The following is a 4,526-nucleotide window of genomic DNA, read 5'->3' on the forward strand; positions in this document are numbered from 1 at the left end:
GTTGGCAGCACTGTCGGGTTGCCCTAGAACACTTTCGAACAGACGGGGTACCCGTGGCACCCGAGACTAAAAAGGTCTCAGCCTCCAAAGTTGGCCGAGATCACGGTGAAGATAAGCGTTTGGCCGACTATGAGCCCTGAGACCTTTTTTTCTGGGCTCAATTTTCGACTTCCAGTGTGTTGGCAGCACTGTCGGGTTGTCCACGAACACATTAGGACCTACGGACGACCCGGGGTACCCGAGACAAAAAAGGTCTCAGCGCTTCCGGCCGACTTTGAGCCCTTAGACCTTTTTTTCTGGGCTCAAATTTCGACTTCCGGTGTGTTGGCAGCACTGTCGGGTTGCCCTAGAACACTTTCGAACAGACGGGATACCCGTAGCACCCGAGACAAAAAAGGTCTCAGCCTCCAAAGTCAGCCGAGATAACGACGGAGATAAGCATTCGGCCGACTTTGAGCCCTGAGACCTTTTTTTCTGGGCTCAAATTTTGACTTTCGGTGTGTTGGCAGCACTGTCAGGTTGCCCTAGAACACATTGGGACCTACGGAGGACCCGGGGTACCCGCGACAAAAAAGGTCTCAGCCTCCAAAGTCGGCCGAGATCACGGGGGAGATAAGCGTTTGGCCGACTTTGAGTCCTGAGACCTTTTTTTCTGGGCTCAAATTTCGACTTCCGGTGTTTTGGCAGCACTGTCGGGTTGCCCTAGAACACTTCCGAAGAGGCGGGGTACCCGTGGCACCCGAGACAAAAAAGGTCTCAGCCTCCGAAGTCGCCTTGGATGCTGTTTGTGGGGTTGTGTTTTTTAATGCCAAGACGTGTCTGGGGGTCATGAGGAGGTGGGGGATACACCCAGGAACAGTGCCTGACTGCGTGTATTTCACTTCGGCTTCATCTGCGCTGAAAAAAAATAAAAAAATAAGAAAATCGACGAAAGTCGACTCCGTGTAAGGTTGGATGGGTTGGTTGGCCAACTGGTTGGCCAACTTCGCCTACGTCTACAGTACGACACCTAACCCCTTCATGTGTTTATAGATGGACTCAGAATATGAACCATAGTGAAACCGCGCAATCGCCCACGCTCTCACATACCTTGGATGAGTCAATTGCCGGTGCCGCTGTCTCTACCTCCTGGGCCTCGGGCACGGCGGCGGGGGGTGGGGGCACAGGGAACTGCACAAAGAAGAAACTCAAAGGTCATGACATGGCAGCGGCTGCAGCAGCAGCAACTAGACTTACCTTGTCCAAGGCGTTGACGTTATCGACATGCCTGCTGGGGTTGGGTGGGCGCGGCGACACACCAGGGCGGAGGGGTGGGCGGGGGTCACTTGGCGGCGAAACTCCTCCCGGCGCCTCCCAGGACATAGACAGCGTCTGTAAAAGACGGTCATAAACACACATTGGTTACAAGTATCCGACATTACTGCACGCCCCATAGCAGCGCGGGGCGCGCTGCAAGCCCTGCACATGCAAGCGTGTGCACACCCACACACACACACACATACACGCTGTGCGCAAGGGCGTCATCGACGAGGGGTAAGTCACTGTACGTGATCAGTATACACCGAGGACATAATTCGTACATCATCTATGACATCCGCACATACTCTACGAGGTCCGCACATAATCTACGTGATCCCGACGTATTTCACGCGATCCGTTTGAACGACGATCAGGGGCAGGCGAATGGAAGTGGAGGGGGGGGGGCGAGTGCTTGGTGGCCAATGGCTCTTCTGACAGTGTACGAGTTAGTACGTTAGTACACGTTATTACACCCTAATTTTAACGTCATTTTTCACAATTTTTACAAAATTTTGTTATTTCAGCACTATTACGCTTCATTTTTACCATTAGTACGCGTTATTACGCCGTTAGTACGCCTTTAGTACAGGCCCGGGTGTACGAGTTAGTACGCGAGTGATTTCCCCCTCGTCCCCGGTATGCTGTGCTCTTTACAGTAAAACCTCCGTAGATGCACAGCAATCGGGACCGAGGTCTTGCAAATATGGAAGTTGTCAAAACGTTTGCCAGATATTGGTTGAGGAGAGCTCAGAGCCTCGCCCGGCCATAAAGTCTATTGTGTGCCGGCTCGCCCGAGAGGTGAACCGCGCCAGCCCGATCGCTGCCTGGCCCAACTGCGCCAGCCCAACTTCGACCCTGTGCACCCGCTGCTGGTCGGGTGGCCGGGGATGTCTCTCGGGCGGGGGCCGGGCCAGGTAGTGCTCGGGCACGTGCTCCACTCGGCGGAGTACGGCCTGTCAATCAAGCCGGCTTAGGGGAGAGTCGCGTGAACGTCTTCATTTATCGGGGCAGGGGCCGGTCCTTAATATTTGCATCTATGGAGGTTTTACTACCGATACGCCGCTATCGCCTTTGTGCTGCAGCGTTAGCAGGGCTGCGTTCAGAGCGACACGGCTACGTCTCTGTTGTTACGCATGTCTGAGCTGCTGTAGAAAGAGACGGAATATGTAGAGCGAAGTGCGACATGTTTCTACGCATCAGCGTGTCGTCTAGAAGCATCCGAAAAGCCCACATTATTCAATACTCAATGTGGTCCAAGGAGGCTTCACGCGCGGGGCCTGATATTACAATTCCTTTTGCAAAGATATTGTGTTTACACAGTGATACAAGAAATGTTACCACAATTTGAAATGACACAAGACCTCTGCTTAAGGCTTTGCGTTTGCGCTTTGGGGGTGCTAAAGCGCAAAACACGAAGCCATAAGGAGACTTCTCGTCGTGTGTCGTGCGCTGTACGTCGTAAAAGATTTTTGTCGTGCACTTCTGGGCTCGCTGCCCCAGTGGCGTGGGGCAGGAGGAAGAGGAGGGGGGGGGGGAGGCTACGACTACTCAGCGTCAGCGGAGCGGGGGTTGGGTAACGAGCGAATGGTATTTCGCATTCGTTCGGACAACTAATGTAGTTGGGCTACTACAGGGAACGCTTTATCTGCGACAGTCACAGATTAGCTCACGCACCGAATTAATAAGCTACTGTTCCTAATTTTCCTGTCTGTCCTCCAGGCAGCTTACTTTTGGCTCGCATACCGAATGTTAAGCTGGAGCACCTAACTCTTTTTTTTCCCGTGTGGGTTCGCTGGGACCGGCGGGATCAAACAGGCCACGAACCGCAGCTGTCGCAGGTGCCACAACCACAGAGGTTGCAACTTCACTCCCAAAACACCAAGGAAAACCGTTAGAATAGGACGTGGCGTCCTGCCCGGCGGCAGCGCGGGAAAAGGCAGAGGCGGCTCGGCTCGAGACCAAGAAATCATCTGCCGATCCACCACGAAGCAGCACCGAACAAAGAGCAGCACTCAACAAAGCAAACACCACTTCCTACACACACTCCTAGTCACTAAATACTCGTAAAATCAAGGTAAAATGCTAACGTGCTTTACTTTTCTTTCAATGACTGCAGAGGATCAATTGATATATCAGGAAATAAATGGTAATAAAGCGACTGAATGAGAAATGTCTTTGATAGGTCAACTCAAAGTACTTTCCTCACCCTCACCGGACTATAAAATTCGGAATATAACCCAAAAAACCGTTAGCTGAACAGGGTAAACAACCAAAGTTATTACAGGAAGTGTAAACAGACAGAACTTGAGAGAACAAAAGTCACATAAAAAAGCAACATTAGTTTCTATTAAGAATTTGAGTAGTTGTGGTACAGCCGGCAAGGTTAGGTAACAGAGCCTTTGATTTGAATTGATGATTGTAACGGTTTATTGAGTCTGAACCTCACTCGCTTAATCAAAGAAGTTCAAATCGGTTGATATTACCAGATATAGTTCACTTAATACGTAGAGAGAAGTTAACGCTGAGGTCGCCAAGATGTTCTCGTCGCCGTTAGCCCGCCAAAACCGTTCGCGACATCGCAAGAGACGCAGAGGGGGCTGCGCGGTGTGGTGGGGTGCCGCAAAACACTCATCGTCAACAGCCTGATTCTGCCAACCTGAGAGAGAACAAGCAGGCCCGCCCTTCCGCCAAACGAAGTTGCCAGCTCCGCTTCGCTCCGCCGGCAACTCCGTTCGGCAGGGGCCGGGCCTGCTTGGCCTGCCGGCGGCAATGGTCGGGCCTGCGGCCCGACCATTTCTGTCACGCGATCTGCTGAAGAACATGATCGAATGATGTAGCGGGCCTTCGGCCCGCTTAAACCCGTCGTCATTGAGTTTGCCCCAAGGACTCGAGAAAGGGATGTAACGGTGAAGCACCGCGACTACAACCCACCCTTCTGCTTAGAAAACGATTTTGGGCGTGGGGGAAGGGTTTCCTTTCTATTTTGCGGTTTTTAGGCCTTTTTCTACAACTTATTGTTCACTGTGGCAATTTTTAGCTTATTTTCGTCAAAAAAGACCCTCTTAGAGATAGAGCAAAACGGACGAAATTTTCGCCCAAAGGGCTCTACTTTGACGAGTTACCCCTTAGAAGAACATAAAAAGAAATACTTTTTGGGAGAAGTTTTGAACCTTGGTTACCCCCATTTACACCCTTAGCGGTGGTTGCCAGGATTTGCCGTAGGCGTT

At 51.7% G+C, this 4,526-nt stretch overlaps 1 long non-coding RNA gene across 1 annotated transcript in view; it reads left to right on the top strand.

The window, feature by feature from the left end:
• Positions 1–889, top strand: part of LOC127750909 (uncharacterized) — a 2,920-nt gene extending 2,031 nt beyond the window's left edge. The window contains exons 2-3 of the long non-coding RNA XR_008011889.1: positions 280–397; positions 576–889. This is a non-coding gene — a long non-coding RNA (uncharacterized LOC127750909). The remainder of the gene's footprint in view (positions 1–279; positions 398–575) is intronic.
• The last annotated feature ends 3,637 nt before the right edge of the window (positions 890–4,526 follow it).

Source organism: Frankliniella occidentalis, unplaced genomic scaffold, assembly GCF_000697945.3.
Source record: "Frankliniella occidentalis isolate FOCC.00 unplaced genomic scaffold, Focc_3.1 Scaffold285, whole genome shotgun sequence".
In the NCBI taxonomy this organism is placed as follows: Eukaryota; Metazoa; Arthropoda; class Insecta; order Thysanoptera; family Thripidae; genus Frankliniella; species Frankliniella occidentalis.